Below are 20,338 nucleotides of genomic sequence, written 5' to 3'. Positions count from 1 at the left end.
CTAAATGCACAGAATTAAATAATATTTTCATTCTTTTTGTATAATATCACAAAATTACAAAATGATTGAAAATGAACAAATTAATGCAAATGATTGAAATAATATTTAGAATATTCTAGTCAAAAGTGATATTTGTCTGAATTGTTTTCTTCACACATCACAGGTCTCATAACAATCATTTTCTTTAAAAAAATGCCTGTAGTTGAAGAAACATGTGAATATTCAATATATATCACAGAGTCCTGTTGACAAGCTGTCCTGGTCCTTTCAGCACGGTCCACTGCAGTTTAGAGAAAAAGAAAATTCAGAAAAAAAGATTTATAAAAAAGATGAGAGACTGCTTTAGTGTGCAGAACTTAGTGTCCCGTCCACCATTCTCCTCTTCATTTGCTGTCATTTTGATTTGTTTAGGTATCCAGAACTTTAAGCGCTTCCAGGCAGCTCCGTAATTATGTATTTAAGGAGGCCAAATTGAGGAAATAATTGATACTTAGGGGTATTATTTGTGACTAAATGCTGTTTTTTCCATCACTAAGCACATGGCAGGACCGATGTTTGAAAGTGGACGTCTGCTTGTATGAAGAGCATGCAAACAGAAAAAAAACAGCCTTATTTTCTTTTAATGTACACAGTAATGTCAAATTCAGTAATAAGGAGCAGTAGCCTGGCCACTGAGAGGAAAAAAGTGCATTCAAATCAGGTTGTGATTGGTCCATTTACTCCTGGCCTGAAGCGCGCCTGCTAATAAAAGATATATTCCTATTGGCTTTCTCTCAAACAGCTTGCCGTGCCGCTGTGTGAGCATTTGCCAAATGTCAAAAGTAAAAGTAAACGTTTGATTTCGTATGGCTGAAGGTGGAGTTCTCAATGAAAGTTTGAGTTGTTTATCACCTCTGTGCTGATTTTTACTGTCTGTTGATTAATGGTTGGAGCTCAGTGAAAGCAAACTGCTATAAAACCAGTCAGTCGTTCTGATTAAGCTTATTTCCAAGACAAAACCTTAAGCAACACTGGGATCCATCGATCGATTGATCGATTGATTGATTGATTGATTGATTGATTGATTGTTTTTTTGTTTGTGGAAAAACACACTATGCAATCTTAAATTGTTGTCATGTGACCTTCTCCTGTTACTTTTTTGTTCAGTGAGTGGCATCCAGTTATTATTATGGAGCTAAAAGGTATGGTCACACTTTATTTTAGGTCTGATTCTCGCTATTAAAAACTATTAACTGTCTTTGCCTCATTAAACTTCTAATTACTGCATATATATATATATATATATATATATATATATATATATATATATATATATATATATATATATATATATATATATATATATTTATTTATTTATTTATTTATTTATTTATTTATTTATTTATTTATTCTATTACTGCTATTTTTATAATTATGTATTTTAATTTCTTATTAAAGATTATTACTATATTATTATTATTATTATTATTATTATTATTATTATTATTATAGCAATATTTTTTCATAAGAATAAAAGTATTAGTAATAGTTTATTATTTTAAATTATTATATATTTACTAATTTTACATTTCATTTTATATTTGTAATATTATTATTATTATTATAGCAATGTTCTTTTTTCATAATAATAAAAATTGTTGTTAGTTGATTTATTTTTTTAATCATTACATATTTACTCAATTTATATTTAATTTTCATTAATTTGTATTATTTTGTAATCCAAATATATGGAATAATATAGTACAGAATGAGTTAAGAAAGATTCAACATCACTTTCAGTGTTTTTCCAGATTCAATCTGCCCTCAAGACTTTATTCAATATTCTTCAGTGCCTGATCTGAAATCAGAAGTATTGCCTGGTGATGTATGTAGTAAAATTGTGTACGCTGGTTCAATGGAAGGTCAAGTCGGGTGAATTGCATTGTGGGATGTTTGCTGTGTGCTCTATTTACTGCAAATTTTAGAAAATGTAGGTCATGCGGCTAAAAATGTGTTAAAATTAATTTCTCAAATTGTTTACTGTAGATTTGCCAGGATACCAAATCACAGAAACTGAAACATTTCTCATCAAATTCTGAAACCTAATTATCTGAAGCTTTGCTGTCCTCATTAGCAATTTTTTTAACCTTCAAGCAGCTTGTTTGTTCATTGTACTTTTAACAAACATGATGTCTTTTTGTCTATCTTCATTAAAAGAAAGATGGTGTGTGTAAGATACTGATGTTACAGTGAAGCAGAAATGTTAAATATAGTTAGTTTAGCAATAAATTACACTGACTTCCTAGACACGATTCAATAATGGCTTGACGAGCTTTATAGAATGAAAGATCAGCTCAGCTATGACTTACAAATATAATAGCTATTAGGCTTCATTAAAATGCTTATACCTCTCACATAATCAAGTTGAGAAGTACATCATCAGTACTGCCAACTTCAGTTTTCTCTGCAACAGTTCCCAATTATCCAGTATCCAAATTATTTTCAAATGTAAAAAGAAGCTTCTGTACAATGCAGGACAAAATAATTGGCCACCTGTTTTGTTGTTGCTCATGCTGTAATTGTCTTTTTAATTATTTGTGTTTTGTCCATTTGACTGTGAAAAGACGCGTTTTATGTCAAATTGTTCCTCATATTTCCCTTGGTCCTCAATGTAAGAGAAAAGCCAGATTATTAATGCATGACAGGAAAGTTCTAATGCAACACGTCTGTGGAAATAGGACATGATGAAGCTGGATCTGTCCCAGCATTACCTGCCAGGAACAGTTACTCAGCTGAACATCTCTCAGCTGGATGTAAAGGCCTGAAGGATGCAGTTTTCTCTCCCTTGTTAAAGTATTTTAGGAAGTTCTGTTGAAAGCCTACTTTGAAATAACCAATCCTGTTTACCTGATTTGGTGGTGGTGGTATTAGTGGGAGGGGCTTCCTTATTCTAGAAAGTATTTGATTGGACAAAAAGGTTGTATTCACCCATCAGGCAAGATGAGACATCAAGTTTTTGCTCTGTTTTTCCAGAAGAGAAACACTGTCAATTTTTAATGTCTATTTATGCTTAAAGTCAACTTTTTGGAGAGCATTAGCATTTAGATGACCTCAAAACTAACCAACAAGAACTAAGAGCCACAGAGGTACAGTTTGGATTTCCTGAGATTTGCAAATATGGAGCTGGGTACAATTTTGCAATGCAATACTCTATTTCTATGTTATGTTTTATTATGTTGCAAATGCTATTTTTGTGCCTCTGGCATTACCACTTCAATATTTAATATTTTAACCATTTTCTCATTGACGTCACATGATCCTTCAGAAATCATTCTAATACGCTGATTTGCTGCTCAGAAACATTTCTTATTATCGATGTCGAAAACACTTGTGCTGCTTCATATTTTTCTGTAAACTTTGATCCATTTTTTTAAGTGTTGACATGCTGGACCAATAGCTGGGGGCTGGAAAATCCAGAGGTGGGAGGTGGAAAGAGGAAGATCCCATCTCTGCTGAGTCTTCTTTTGGCCAGTTTGTACTGTCAGGGTTGAGTGAAGGGATAAAGTGAGGACTCAATTGTATGGAGTAGATGGGCTTTAAATTAAAACAAACAAAAATTTTAACAAAAACTACCCTGAGGGGCAAAACAGACAGGCCAGGCAGGTATCAATTGAAGACAGGTGGGGCAAACGAACCAATAATCAGATAACAAAAAGGGCGGGGTCAAGAAAATAGATATGAGAGCACATGGTACACAGAAACAAACAAAACAAGAGCCACGTGCTCAAACAAAACTGAAACACAAGCACATGGCCAGCAAAACAGTCACAAGCCATGTGCTTGAACAAAACAAAACACGAACACGCAGCTAATAAGAACACTCATAAGCCGCATGTTCACACAAAACAAGATAACATGAAAGCAAGCAGCCAGTAAAAAACACAAGCTGCATTCAACAACAGAAGACAACGTGAAAGTATCCGGCCGAACACAAAATGCGTGCTACACAGAACACCACAACTCACACGGACAGAAGAGCATACGGCCCAAGCGAACTTGTATCCGCAACACTTGCATAACAAGCCAGAACATGATTATGGGTGTACGGACCCCGACACAAAACCAAAACTGAACAAGACATAAGTCCCGAGATCCAAAACACCACGCTCCAACATGAAACAAGGAAACGGGTCACGCAGACAAGAGAGCACCTCCCGTGAAAACAAGACATGACAGCTCCAGCACAAAACCACAGTAAACTAGACAGAAGTGACTGAATCCGGTACCTTAGTTACCCTAAAATTTACATATTAGTACCTTTTACATGGGTAACACTCAAAAGCAGCTTTTGGACTTTTTTTTTCTGAGAGTGTACCGTCATATAATATTACTTATAATGTGCTATGAGATAAGTCCATCTCCAGGTACAGGTGCAGCTGGAACATGAACAGACATAGAAACAGCTCTCAGTTATTGTCCCAATGCCCATATGTGTATCCCTTGTGCTCTGACAGGCATCCCATCATCGTCCCAGCCGTATCACTGTCCATCTGTCACCAGATTCATGCTCTGACTGGAGAAAATGTAGTAATTGTGTAGCTCAGAGCAGGTGTGCCATCCAGCACCTACATGCACCCCGTGTCACGTTTTTGCTTTTAAATTAGCTCTCATTTCCTTCCTGTACTTTGTCTTTTGCTCTTTCCAGTCACTCTCGTTCTTTCTGTCCTTCTCTGATGCCTCCATCACGGTTTATCCATGCTGTCTGTTATCTGTCTATTCCTATTTTCAACATCTTTTCTCTTTTTTTTAAGATGCTATTTCTCATGCAGCGAGACTTTTGACTGTTAGCTTGAAATTCATTCAGGTCTGTTTGACAGACATTGATTTTGTTCCTTTGTGGCCTACTGTATAATGTAAGTAACTGTATTAAACATTTAAAAAGTTTTGGAGATGTCAGGTTCACAGCCATTTAAAAAATGCCCTCACAGAAAGATTATTGTATTATTTACAGAGTAGCAAAATGCAGAACATTTCAACTGAGGCATAAGAGACCTGAGGGCATTTCTTGGATATTTATAAAAGAGTACCGTGCTGTTTTTATGTTGGCCTGTTACCAGCACTTACTTTATTTCTGCTTACACACATTTTCACCAGTGAATACTGTATTTCAATCATAACCAAAGGGGGATTGTCAGTAAATACACTTTTTAATTTGCATGAATTAGCCTAGAATTGGAGCAAAACAGTGAAAAAAATAATAATAATAATCAATCAGCTGTAAAATGCAGAACCGCAAGTCAAGGGTATCCAGACTTTTGACTGCAAAATAACTTGTTTTGAAATTAATAAGTGTTAAAATGAGTCAGCAATATGGAATAAATGAGAGTTGAGTTTGTCAGATCAGGTCAAAATGACAATATAAAATGATGAAGTCATTCTCCAGATTTTACATATAGCTGTATTGTATTTATTAAATGGTGTATATTGGTGGTGCAATGACTCATGCACACATCTCAGTGTTCAGAGCTATTAAGAGTTTAAATGTAGGTTGGTTTTGTTCAGATGAGAGATTTAAGTATCGGAGTGTCTAATTACACTAAGTGTAAATAAACCACCTTGTTGGCAGAGACTATTTACATTAGCAACACTACAAAAGACACCAGTCAATTAACATCTGCAGTGGTGCAGATCAGAAAGGCGTTTATTTTTTTCATAAAAAATAAAGGTAATATTAGAAAACAAATTATATAAGGTTACTATTTAATAGTGTTTATCATGTAGGTTTAGGGAGGATTTTATTGTCCCAATAAGGTGGAATCCATTTAAGAATTTTAATACATATGATAATTTACTCTCAATATATTATTGCATACAGTTTTTTTTTGGACTAAGCAGCATCTAACTTTTATTTACACTTATTGCAAAGACAATACTATTGTTATTTGCACTTAGTGCAATTGATCGGTTTTGTTCTATTAAGACATTTTTATATTGTTTGGTTTTGTTCTTTAAAAATATTGACATATTATTCTGTTTTGTTCAAAGAAATAGTGAGTGACTCTCAAAAAAAGAATGAATGAAAATCAAATCAGATGTCTCGGGTGAAAAGTCTGAAAAAGTCAGATGCATGGACAAAAGCCAGGCGAAAGAGGATAAGGTAATTAGACAATGGCTGGTGAGAGTAAATCATTCTCAGAAAGCATCAATGAAGATATGATTTGTTGTATTAAGTGAAAACTGGAAGGTCATCAAAGAATCTGATGTGAGTTTAACATGTTTCAAACTTACTTTGCAGTCATTTAAGTGACGATGTTGAGAAATATAACATAGAGTATGGCTTTAATATTAATTAGTAGCATCTCTGATTTCAGACAGAATTGATGGCGGTACTTAGTCTTAGGTTGAAGATGACTTGTATGTAAGCTTTTGGTCATATTGCTCACTTCTACGTAATTTAAGCAGGTGTGTGTTCATGCAAACTTTTGTTTTAATGCTAGTTTTACCTTCTCAAATGCTGTGGTTTCTGTAGTGCATTGATAATTTGCAGTCATTAAGGCTGCATTTTAGCTTTGCATAAATATCTGCTTTTTCTTCTTTTTAAGGAGGAAGGAAATCTTCTCGTGAATAAATCTTGCATCTTTATTAGTCTTTAATGGTAGTGCAATCCACTAAACGACTTTCCTCGCACAGCCGTAATACGTCCAAGTGCTTCTGTTTGTAGCATATGTGATGCTGACATTGTTGATGTGACATTCAGGCCCATTGTGTATTCCAGCTAGGAGCCTGTAAGCAGTTTAAGAGCTGATTTCATCTCAGTGGGAAATGTCTGCCTATCTCTGGCCTGTCACTTAGATACCACCGGAACGGTAAATATGATTAATCTACCTCCTTAATTAGCCTGCAGTTCCATGCCACTAGTCATCAGCTGTCACGAGCAATTAATATCTCTGCAAAAACTCTCCATCATAGCCAAGTTTGGAAAAGAATGAATATTTCACTCTTGTAATTCTTTGCTTGGTTAATATCTGTCACCATAGAGCCGCCGATGCTCAGATGAAGAGACATAGCACTTAGGTTTTCAAAATGCTTTTTCATCTGGCCCGGGTTTCTCTCTCAAAGATTGGAGGAAATTAAACACATTCATCATTTCAAATGACAGTTTGTTTACAAATGAGTGCAGAGGATTTTATGAACGAGGACAGGGGTGTTAGAAACCAAAGACTCGTCTTCTGTTAGCTGTTTGCGAGATGGTCAATGCAGATTTCTATCTACTGGAGAGGCTGTTATGGCGCTTTAATGTGCATGTATTCACTGTCACAGGTGGAGATGTATTAATCAGGTCAAAACTATTTCATTAGAGAAGATTCTATCTGACCTTTCTGCAACAACAATCGCAGAGCTCTAATTTCCTGTGAAATAGCACGCATCAGTAAGTCTGACATTTACATTGACAGAAACCGAGAAACGCATACGGATGCCGAAAACGTGGCATTGAAATTAAGCTGTGTGCAAAAGTGAGACCCCGGAATCAGCCAAATTAGACTTAATGGGGAAGCGGATCATGAATACCATATTAATTAACATTAAAATATTGCTGTAGCTGCTGTTCGCTGTGCCATTGCACCAAGCAGGATTAATAAGATTTGAGTAGAATCAACTAAATAAAGTCTTTAATGAGGTCATGAATATTTGATTTGCCAGCCGAATCAGATGTATTGTACTTTGTTTTGAACGAGGAGCCAATTAGAAGGATGCTGGTCTCCATCATCATTGTAATCATCTGAAGGAGTGGTGGCTGTGTAAATGCGCTCATCATATTTTCATGCTGAAGAGATGGGAGGAACAAACTAGGCAAAGAGAATTGCATGATATGAGCAGAAACTAAAGGCCGCGTTCTTGCTGCTTCGCTGCTCTGTCAGTCAGTGATTTCACAGCATTTTGCATGAAGGGACATTTTAATGAAACTGACAAAGCACCATTACATCAAGTCTAATGATCTAGAACAAATTCAAGTGAGATAACCAAGTGAATATTTAAAGACCTCATGACCTCAAGAGTATTGTGGCTTGCGGCCCATGTCTCTTAGCTTTGAAGCTATCTAATTTGAGTTTATAAATTTGTGTTAGGTATGTGCCTCTCAAGCTCAGAAAGTGCTCTGGTTGTATTGTAAATGACATTCAATGACGTCCTTTATATTGCTTAGCAATTTGAGCCAGATTGAGATGCAGAGATTCTTAATGAAGCTATTATTAATGTTCCTGTGGCTGAATGGTAGAGCATTGTGTTAGCAATGCAAAAGATTGTGGGTTCAATTCCCAGGGAACACATGTCCCGGTAAAAATAACTGTATAACCTGAATGTGCTGTAAGTCGCTTTGGATAAAAGCGTCTGCTAAATGCGTGAATGTAAGAGGATCATGCAGAACCTGTGTGATCACAGCTCTTAATGGTATGTATGTATGTTTGTTTGTTGTGGTCTCAAACTTTTAGATACGCTGTTGTTTGTAAGTGCTACTGCTTCTGTTAGCTTATAATATATGGTTTTATTCTGATTAAAGCTTTAATACAGCACATTGGTTTTGAAACTTGTGAATCCAATAGAATCATTAGAAGACAGAATCGCGATTCATATATGAACAGATTTTTACGTGCACCCCTAGTTTTCTCTTCCTCTTCTCTAAAGCAGCACAAAATGGCCTCGTCCCCTTTGTTGCGCATTCCTGGGGGCGGGGTTTATCTGGGATCATGATGTAACAGACCTGGAAAGAAGCTTGTTGTAGTCCCTTACCAGACGTTTTTGTAGGCATTAAACTGCCAGAAGTTTACATGACGATATCTCCATTTGCATTGAACTTTTATGTTTATGGAAGGGCGCTTTTTATTTCACTTCTTTTGGACTGAAGCACTGCAACATCCGCTGACTGCAATGATAGAGCTTGACAGGTCTAAGACAATTTATTTTATATAACTCAGACTGGATTTGTCTGAAAGAAAAAAGTCATATACACCTAGGGTGCCTCGGGGGTGAGTAAAACGCAGCCTGATTTTCATTTTTGGGTGAACTAACCCTTAAAGTTTGCAAAAACACTGTTTTAATGTGAAAAATAAGATATGTATACATAAAAAGGCCTTGATCTTGGGTGTGTTGTCTGAGGCTGAGACTGTGTGACAGGATTTGGACATGTCTTGATAGCTTCCTACATCCAGAGACTGTCATCTTAAAAGTTGTAGTGATGTGGCGTTATTATGAAACGGACATCAACCCTTGGTGGAGGATGGCATATGAAATGCTTTTCACTGTACGGCTCTCACTCCTGTCCCTTTAAGACGCATCGCCTCGCCTCTTTCAGAGCTGTCCGCATCTGTCAATGCATCTCTGTTGCTCTCAGACAGGTCACAGTGGACCTTACAAACAAAGCAGCTCTAATAATCAATTGTTCCAGTCACAGAACCTGACAGATTCATAAAAGAATGCAACCATTCATCTCTCATCCATCCTCCTTCTGTCATCTCCTCACCCGCTCCATCGCCCTCACCCTGTCTTCATTCTTTCTGCCTGACTTCTTGTTTCCCTTTCACTCTTTGGCTTTTGATTATTGCTTGCTAGAGGCTGAAGGTTTGTAGGCACCCATTGCAGGGCAGCATCTACAATCATATGGCAGAAGTTCATAAAATTTGGCGTAGAGATATAGGAGGGTTTGTGCTTCAATCTTCGAAATCTTAGGGTTGGCCTCTTAAACCCTCTAGCACCATCAACAGGTTAAGGTTGCATTTGCCTTTGAATTTCAGCTCATAACTTTTTAACCAATGCGATTGTTTTTCCACTGATCATTTGTACTACAAAGTGCTTTTCATCATCACAAAAAAAATTTTAACCTAAATGTGTAGCGATGATCTTCAGACCGAACGGGATTTTTTTTTTTTTTTTTTTTTTTTTTTTTTTTTTTTTTTTTTTTTTTTTTATGTTCTTGAGAAATGGCCTTGCAAATGTAATGATAAAGGCAGTAAACATTTCAATGTGTGAAAATGAAACGTTGGATAACAAATAAGTTGGAAAAGGTTCTTTAGATTATTAATTTGTTCTTAAAAAAAATTTTATTTTAATAACTGATCACTGAAAGGTTCTTTGGTTGAACCAAAATTGTTCCTTATTTTTAAAAGCATTGCCAAAAAGTAAAACTAAATCCAAAAATTACATTTTGTTTTTACAATTTGGGTAATTTAACACTGTATGCTGTTCACAGGTTGTCATGTGCACAGGCGATACATTGAACCAGTTGTAGTAAAGTTCAAAAAGCCGCCCTGCGATATTTCACACTGAAATGCATTTATGCCTCTAACATGCTTCCTTGTTTTAGATTGTCCATGCTGTTTTGAATAAATCAGATGATGACACACTTAAAACACAACATTAGAAAACGGTTTCAGTCCTACAAATTGCTTTTGTCCGAAAACCAAAATTTTTTATTTTATTATTATTATTATTATTATTATTATTTGCATGGTTACATGAGTGTTTACTGTTCACTTGAATTCTGAGTGAATTTGATTCATGTTTTTATCATCATTAATTTTGTTTATGATGCATTGTGACAGTTAATATTCAAATATTTTCACCTCTTGAATGTCAATTTTTGTCAGTTGTAAATGTTATTAAAATTAACTCTTAACCTTTAAAGGACTAATCCAAAAATGATAGTTCTGCTTATCCTACTTTGGACGTTGGTTAAATTAAACATCTCTGCTGTTGCTGCTAACACTTGGTCCCGTAATTGCTGCTCGCAGCTATATTTTTCTCTTCCTTTTCTCAGCTCCTCTCTAATCACCTCTTGTCTTCTTTCCACAGATGGTTGGTGAAGGGAGGAGAGCCTATGGTTCAATAGGTCATATCTGAGGTACAATGTGACGGTATGCCTCTGAAAAAGGTTGGATTGCTGTTGATTGCTGCTCTCTGACAGAGTGCAAAGTTGTTCTGTGAGAGAAAACAAACTCTTGTTGGCTTCTTTACAGTAAACTCTCACGTAAACCCTTTTTTGTATACTTGGACCAAAAGTAGTTTTGGTTTATAGTGACTTTTTTGTGCTGTTTATATGACATATAGCAATAAAAAATATGGCCCCTTTAAATGCAGTTTTTATAGAAGCGAGCACTTTGAAAGTTGACCTTCAGATGTAGCTTTGTGATGTCTCGTACGTTTTCTCTTGTGTTTTGTAGCATACAGGAATACAGGAATTAATTCAAAAGGCCCTTTGAGTCTTCCACCATAAATTGAATTTATTACCTCAAGGCACCGGCCAAAATTACTCCCTCTGCAAATGATTTATATTTTGAAATAAGCCAAGGTTGCAAACTAGTACCTGATTAGCATAATTCAGGGCTATTCACAAATATAGTGATATGCAGCAATCAGAAGTCATTCATTTTCATTGAGAGTTGGTCAATGCCAATGTTATCGATGTGGGTGTGTTCAACTACAAAAGTTGAGGAAAGTCTTGCTTTATGCAGATTAGCAAGGATGTGGCGACTGTCAGGAGGTAAGTCATTGATATTGTATGAATAGCATTCTGAGTGAGTTTGATTCATGTATAAATTTTGTTCATGATACATTAAGCACTTCTGCAGTTTTTATTCAAACATTTTCCCTGTAGAATCATACATTTTATTGCTGAGAAAACTCTAAATCCTTGTTGAATCAGTAATACATGCTATTTTAACAGTCAGTGCTTTTTAAAAGCTGTGGTGAGTTGATTGCAAGTTGGAAAGTAAGTTACATGTTCCAATCAACAATACGGCCAGTGATGTGGGCGTATCCAGTGATAAAAGTTGAGAAAAGTGTTACTGCATGCTAATGAACCATAATGTGGCGACTACCAATAGGAGTGAAGACACTGATACTGTAGGAAATGTATTCTGAGTGAGTTGGATTATGCATGGTGCACAGAATGTTGATTTTATTGCTGATTCATTGTCAGATTATGTTAACAGCATGTCTTAACAAAGCAATCATTTTCAAGAGCTATGGCAAGTTGAGTGGTGCACTAATGATGTTAGTATGTGTTACTATGTGTGAATGCCCTATCAGCAAGAGTATCAGCAAAATTAGAGGTTTGTGTATTTTGATCTTCATTTGAAATGAGGGATAGATTAGAGCACCGGTTCTCATTTCCAGTCCTCGCGATGCCCTACTCTGCACATTTTGTATGTTTCTCAGAAGAAAACAAAATCTGTGAATGAATGTTCTGAAGTGAAATAAACTTCAACAGATTTCCCCTGCTCAGGGAGTAGGAAGTAATGAACACTGTGTAGAGACCATGTCAATCAGAACACAGTTCATGCACGGAGCTCACTTCTAAAGAGCTGATTATCTGAATCAGGTGTGTTAACTAAGAGAGACATACAAAATGTGCAGAGCAGGGGGGCGCAAAGACTGTAATTGAGAACCACTGGATTAAAGATTCGAGAGATCATGCAAAATGTGGCTGTTTGGGATCATAAAGTTGTAATATATCAGGGCATATGTGATTTGGCTGTGTGTGTGTGTGTGTCTGCACATTTTTATCCTGTGCTTCCACTAAGGAGCAATTAGCATTCATTAAACCGTCAGCCACACTTTAAGCGCCGCACTGGGGGTGTGCTCTCATTTCACCATTTGATTTTCCTTTGTCTATAAATAGAACAGCACAAAGCGGACTCTGTGGCTTGGAGGCACAGTCTGTCAGCCGGGAGTTTGGTGAAACCACTGGGCGAACTAGTTGTGCTCACTAAAAACCTTTGGCTTTTTGTCAATTGGTGAACTTTTGTTTGGATGTGGGGTTGTTGTAAGCAATGCCAAATATTCCATATGGGAATATGTTTCAAGTAAAAAAGGCATAAGTTAATGTTTTGTGTGCTGTAATGTGCCTGTCAGATGTTTTGTTTCCTAGTAATTTCTGCTAATGGGAGGTTACTGCAAAATATATTTATATCAACATTTAAAAATGATGTGTGTAATTTCTGTGCCACTAGCAGAATCAAACAGAATTGCAAATTTAATGCAATCTCTCTCTAAGAGTTGCTTTGACTAGCCTTAAAGAGGTGGTCGAGCCAATGCTTTAATATATGAAATTTGAGAATGAAATACTGGTTTTCAACTTACTGAATTACCTGTATGCATATTGCGTTATGCAGTGATATTTGTTTCACACAGTAGTATGCTACATTTTTGTCATATGACCTCATCACATTGTATTTATAATTTCTGGAAGGGATGTCTCATCATTGATGTATTTTTTATTAAATTTTGTGTAAAAATGTCTTTTTACCACTCCAAAAATGAATGAAAAATTTGTGATAAATTGATAAAAGTCAAGTTAAGTGAATTGCATTTTGGGATGCAGTTTTGCATGCATCATGCTCTGTTGTATAGTATACATTTTGGCAAATTTTACTGCACATTTGTGTTTTCTGTTCATACAGAAAATATTACAACCCAAGCTCACTGAAAAAACATGCCAGTGGAAACATTTCTGCAAAATTATGTTGCATCTTGCTTATTTTGCAATAGTTTTAAAGTGAAATATCTAGTGATTGGCACTAAAACAAATGAACTTGAATCTGAACATGTTTTTGTACATATCAGAACAGATTTGGAGAAATGTAGCATTCCATCACTTTCTCATCAATTGATCCTCTGCAGTGAATGGGTGCCGTCAGGACGAGAGTCCAAACAGCTGATAAAAACCACAATAATTGACAAGTAGTCCACACCACTCCAGTCCATCAGTTAATGTCGTGAGGAGCAAAAAGCTGCATGTTTGTAAGAAATAAATCCTTCAAGACATTTATAAACCGTTGTTTATGGCTAAAATGGCTAAAATACCCCTGGCTAAGAGTCCTCTTGCCTTCTCCAGTGAAAAAAGTTGTCTCATCTGAATCAGTAGAGACATATGCACAGATCAATTACTGTATACAAAAAACAATAGTCCAAAACGGTTCTAAACAAATATGTCAGTGGATTTTGATGTGAGAGTCAAAAGTCAAAGTCAAAGTCACCTTTATTTATATAGCGCTTTAAACAAAATACATTGCGTCAAAGCAACTGAACAACATTCATTAGGAAAACAGTGTCAATAATGCAAAAATGATTGTTAAAGGCAGTTCATCATTGGATTCAGTTATGTCATCTCTGTTTAGTTAAATAGTGTCTGTGCATTTATTTGCAATCAAGTCAACGATATCGCTGTAGATGAAGTGTCCCCAACTAAGCAAGCCAGAGGCGACAGCGGCAAGGAACCGAAACTCCATCGGTGACAGAATGGAGAAAAAAACCTTGGGAGAAACCAGGCTCAGTTGGGGGGCCAGTTCTCCTCTGACCAGACGAAACCAGTAGTTCAATTCCAGGCTGCAGCAAATTCAGATTGTGCAGAAGAATCATCTGTTTCCTGTGGTCTTGTCCTGGTGGTCCTCTTAGACAAGGTCTTTACAGGGGATCTGTATCTGGGGCTCTAGTTGTCCTGGTCTCCACTGTCTTTCAGGGATGTAGAGGTCCTTTCTAGGTGCTGATCCACCATCTGGTCTGGATACGTACTGGATCCGGGTGACTGCAGTGACCCTCTGATCTGGACACAGACTGGATCTGGTGGCCACGGTGACCTCGGAACAAGAGAGAAACAGACAAATATTAGCATAGATGCCATTCTTCTAATGATGTAGCAAGTACATAGGGTGTTATGGAAAGTGTTTCCGGTTCCGGTTTACCTAATTAATGCAGCCTAAAAATCCTTTAACGGATTTGGATAATAAAAGCATATTAGTATGTTATGTGTATGCCAGGTTAAAGAGATGGGTCTTTAATCTAGATTTAAACTGCAAGAGTGTGTCTGCCTCCCGAACAATGTTAGGTAGGTTATTCCAGAGTTTGGGCGCCAAATAGGAAAAGGATCTGCCGCCTGCAGTTGATTTTGATATTCTAGATATTATCAAATTACCTGAGTTTTGAGAACGTAGCAGACGTAGAGGATTATAATGTAAAAGGAGCTCATTCAAATACTGAGGTGCAAAACCATTCAGGGCTTTATAAGTAATAAGCAATATTTTAAAATCTATACGATGCATGATAGGGAGCCAGTGCAGTGTTGACAGGACCGGGCTAATATGGTCATACTTCCTGGTTCTAGTAAGAACTCTTGCTGCTGCATTTTGGACTAGCTGTAGTTTGTTTACTAAGCGTGCAGAACAACCACCCAATAAAGCATTACAATAATCTAACCTTGAGGTCATAAATGCATGGATTAACATTTCTGCATTTGACATTGAGAGCATGGGCCGTAATTTAGATATATTTTTGAGATGGAAAAATGCAGTTTTACAAATGCTAGAAACGTGGCTTTCTAAGGAAAGATTGCGATCAAATAGCACACCTAGGTTCCTAACTGATGGTGAAGAATTGACAGAGCAACCATCAAGTCTTAGACAGTGTTCTAGGTTATTACAAGCGGAGTTTTTAGGTCCTATAATTAACAACTCTGTTTTTTCAGAATTTAGCAGTAAGAAATTACTCGTCATCCAGTTTTTTTATATCGACTATGCAATCCATTAGTTTTTCAAATTGGTGTGTTTCACCGGGCTGCGAAGAAATATAGAGCTGAGTATCATCAGCATAACAGTGAAAGCTAACACCATGTTTCCTGATGATATCTCCCAAGGGTAACATATAAAGCGTGAAGAGTAGCGGCCCTAGTACTGAGCCTTGAGGTACTCCATACTGCACTTGTGATCGATAGGATACATCTTCATTCACTGCTACGAACTGATGGCGGTCATATAAGTACGATTTAAACCATGCTAATGCACTTCCACTGATGCCAACAAAGTGTTCATGTCTATGCAAAAGAATGTTGTGGTCAATTGTGTCAAACGCAGCACTAAGATCCAATAAAACTAATAGAGAGATACACCCACGATCAGATGATAAGAGCAGATCATTTGTAACTCTAAGGAGAGGACAACAGGGATTGATTTTGGAGGAATGGATTATGGAGTCTTTTTTGGTGGGAAGTTTATTTTATTTTATTTATTTAACAGGGACCATGCATAACACAAGTGTTATGCCAGAGTTACAGTGTAGCTATAGAGCTGTGATGGTTTGCCATAATGATGAACTTGTTATTTACAAACACATAGCTTTATATGAATGAATGAATGAATGAATGAAGTTTTATTATTGTGTCATGCGTATGATTACGCCCAGCCCGCATGGACTTACAAGACACCAACATTAATAATCATAAGTAAGAGGATTAATGTACAAGACAGATGTACCAGATAGACAGATCCAAAGTACATACAATACATTGCTCCCCAAATAATAGTGATATAATTAATAATAATAATAGTATTCAAATACATGCATGTATGTAATCCTATACACGTGTATTCTCATTTATTCACATAATCACCCATATAAGCACATAATCCTACATAGAACAAAATTAAATCTAATTAAATAAACTGGCTTGCCTTATTTTCCAAGCCTTTGAAACAAAGTTTGCAAACTTAAACACATCAAAGTTAAACAAGCACAATAATTTTTAATCATCAGCATACCAAAATATATCAGAAATTTGTCGTGTAACTTCCAGAAACAAAGATTCCCTTAGATCATCATAATGTGTACAATTCAAAAGGAAATGAGATTCATTTTCCACTTCACCAAGATCATGGTAATTGAGACAATAATTGATCAACTAGATTACTTGTGTATTATTGTGATGTTTTTATCCACTGTTTGCACTCTTATTTTGATGGCACCCATTCACTGTAGAGGACCGTTTTGAATGATAAAACAAAGACAATAAACACTCGACTCTGACAATGTAGACATATAGTTTATCTGTGTTATTCAAGCAATCTCTGGTATTTTCATAATAATTAAGTATATATATAATCCGTGCTAATCGACATAGCTTTTTACTGTATAAAACATATTTTCCTCATTCTGTGACAAGAATCCACATCAGATCACAAAAGGACGCATTTGACTGGTGTTGTGGAGTAAAAACATTATAATGTTCTCTTTATGGTAGGCTTCCTGCTGTCATCAGAGCAAGAGTTTAGAATTTTCTCAGTCGGTAAATTATTTTTATGATTATTCTGTCACCACATGAATGCAGTATAATTTAACTAGCAATCCTTTATATGTCCGTTTTGGGGCACTGGAGTGCAAATATTTCAGTTGACAGCTCAGGCATTTAAGTGGCACCGAAGTGAGGCACCAAAGTCTGTGTTCTGATTCAGTTCGGTACATAATGGTTATCAAGGTACCCTACTCATAATCATAATTTGTGTAAAAAAGAATATACAGGAAGTTGCCACTAGTGTTCATTTCAACTGGAAATTAGTGAATTGTATGGTACATTTTTAATTAGTAAGCTGGGTTGAAATAGTACGCACTATGCAAAAGAGTAGTATGTTAGTACACTATTCTAAATATGTCATATCAATTAGCAGATTTCACTCACATTTTATATGTCTTAGTACTACCACTAGATAATTTATACCCTTCACCTTTAAATGAGCTTAGAGGTTTCCTCTTTGTGTCTGTGCTGTAGAGATATAGGAAGCACTTTTCTCATATTGAGTGTGTTCAGTGATTCTCCAGTGTATATCCTCTGTGTCACTGCTCTCTCTGTCTCCTGGCTGGATTGTGACGTTTGATAGGTTAGAGGAAAGTCTCATATCCTGGCTGGCCTGTCATTGGCTTGCTGTTCAAATGCTTGCAGCTTTTTTGTGTTGTAGGGGTTACATAGACGGCCTTCAGGACTAATATTTTTGACAAATTGGATCTCTTTGAATGAGGCCCTATCCATTTGAAAAGGTACAGGACCATTTCCTGGAATCAAGGCGATTTACAGTGTATCAAAGGACAAAGGACTTTAATCCCTCAGTACTTTACATTTTTCTATTCATGTTTTTAAAGACAGCAAAGAACACATGCATTTCTCATGTAGGCATACAACACCACAATGATGTTTTTTTTTCAGAAACTTTACTAAGTACACAGTACACTGCTAACACAATCCTCTACCACTGAGCCACAGAAACAGCGTTGTTTAACCCTGATCGTCTAATTAAACCTGAACAGCTGTATAGTACATTTGTACATCTATAGTTTGGGTTTTTTGTCAACAAATCTGAACCTCTTATTTGTGCCATGTTCATGTTTTAGAATTATAAAGAAAATGATAGAATTTTGTTTCCATATCAAATATTCAAAAAATTATTTGTATTTTGAATAAGGTTAAATTTATTTATATATATATATATATATATATATATATATATATATATATATATATATATATATATATATATATATATTATGTATTATTTAACTTAGTTTAAAATAACTACGATTAAATCTGAAAGAAAAAAATAATAAACACTATATAGACATTAAAAAACTATACAACTCAAAGACTAAAACATTAAAATTACAATTAAAACATAAAATACAAAAATAAAAAGTAATTACAAATAATAATAAAAAAACATAATGTAATTTCAGTTATACTAAAAAAAAATTTTTTAATGCAAATGGACACAAATGTATACAGTATATACAATAATGAAAATCTTTATTAAAATAACAAAACATATTTTCTGTTGATTTTTATGCAGAGCTGACAGAAAAAAAAGTTACAAAAGCTGTCACTGGGGCAGTACCTTTTCAAAAGGCACACCTTTGTACCTAAACAGTCCATATTAGTACCTAAAGTGTACATATTAGTACCTTAAAGGTACAAAAGTGTACTTTTTTAAAAGGTACTGCCCCAGTGACAGCTTTTTTCTTAGAGTGTACTGGCTGTCATGACAACAGCAAAATTAAAGGTTTGATGCAGCATTACATTTAAACAGAATCACATAAAATATCTCTTCTGTTCAAATTTCTTTCCGAGTAAATTTGTTCGGCACTGTATGGTACTGGATATTGCCAGCAGTCTTGGGGGGACTGTTTTGACTTTTAATGATTTATGATTTGTAACGTTTACAAGGCATTGTGGCTGTGACCCTAAAAATGTGACAATTGTGGCCAGATGGTGTATACTAAGAAAAAAAGTAATTTATATTAATAAATGTATTTATGAAATGAAATAAAATGAACACTATATATTTGTATGCATTTGATTAAAATAGTTTTGCAATCTATGAGAATGTCAAGGATACACTTTGTCACTGTGTCTGCGAAAGCATAATAAAGTTTGAAAGCTGCATGCCTCATCTTATTCTCTCTTCATCCTTTGTTTTGTGACAAACTGACTAGAGAGTATAAATGAAGTGTGGGTTGTGTGTGGGTGTGTGTTGCATGAGAAGAAGTTGCGAGCAGTTATGCGTTGAAGCATGAGGGCAGATGTGTGGAGGCGTGAATTGTGTATAAATTACGAACTCATCATGGCTTGTATGTTGTGTGAGCATTTACAATAACTGTGGTACTGCTTTATGGCTAGTGATTTTCCTTTCACACATGCTTTGATTCTCTGTGGAGATTAACAGCTTCTTAGTAGCCTTCTCCTCATTCCTGAATCCAATAATCAATATTCCAGATCAATTGGATGTAAATTAAAGTAGGTAATTAAAGAAATGTTGTGTGGTCCTGGCAGAGAGAATGTAAGATTCACATTGGCCAAACTGATATCTACACTCTTAATAATAAAGGTTCTTTATTGTAATTGACAGTTCCATAATTGTAATAATTTTCAATGCAAAAACGTTACTTAAGTGTGAAAAATTTTATATATATATATATATATATATGTACACACAGGGGTGTATATATTTTTTTCAGCCTGGTTCTCATAAAAGAACCTGGAGATTTGGTTTGATCCTCACACTGCATATAGCGTGAACAATTAAATATAACTATAAACAATGAATTAATAATAGTTATAATATTATTGCACTTTATTTATTTAGTTTTTTTTTATAAAATAATAGTAAATAAACTAAATAATAGTGTGTGATAATATTATTAAAATAAAAGGCAGTCCTAGTATTAAATACAAATACATTTATTTTATAGTAAACTTAAAAATATACTTTCTTTTATCTGTAATAATAATCTGGATGGCAATCCAACTCACATAAAGAGGTCATGTGACAAAATCAAATAAAAGCAAATGAAAATATACCAATTAATTTCCAACAACACATTTCTCTTTATTTGTTTGTTTGTTTTTCAAAAAAGAACAACAGAGCTTAAATTAAAACACGGATGGAAAAATAACCTGGTTGTATTAGAAATTATTATTATTACTACAACAGTAAAAGATTATAAAAGTATATATATATATATATATATATATATATATATATATATATATAGA

General features: G+C 35.3%; 1 protein-coding gene across 5 annotated transcripts in view; it reads left to right on the top strand.

Annotated features, from left to right (window-relative positions):
- b3galt1b (UDP-Gal:betaGlcNAc beta 1,3-galactosyltransferase, polypeptide 1b) overlaps positions 1 to 20,338 on the top strand; it is a 169,459-nt gene that overhangs the window by 72,176 nt on the left and 76,945 nt on the right. For all 5 annotated transcript variants that reach the window (XM_059562531.1, XM_059562527.1, XM_059562530.1 and 2 more), the window contains exon 2: positions 10,825 to 10,873. The gene's annotated coding sequence lies outside the window, so the exon portion shown is untranslated. The remainder of the gene's footprint in view (positions 1 to 10,824; positions 10,874 to 20,338) is intronic.

Source organism: Carassius carassius, chromosome 11, assembly GCF_963082965.1.
Source record: "Carassius carassius chromosome 11, fCarCar2.1, whole genome shotgun sequence".
Taxonomy (NCBI): domain Eukaryota; kingdom Metazoa; phylum Chordata; class Actinopteri; order Cypriniformes; family Cyprinidae; genus Carassius; species Carassius carassius.
Note: the sequence above shows the minus strand (reverse complement) of the source record. Positions and strands in the feature narration are given on the sequence as shown.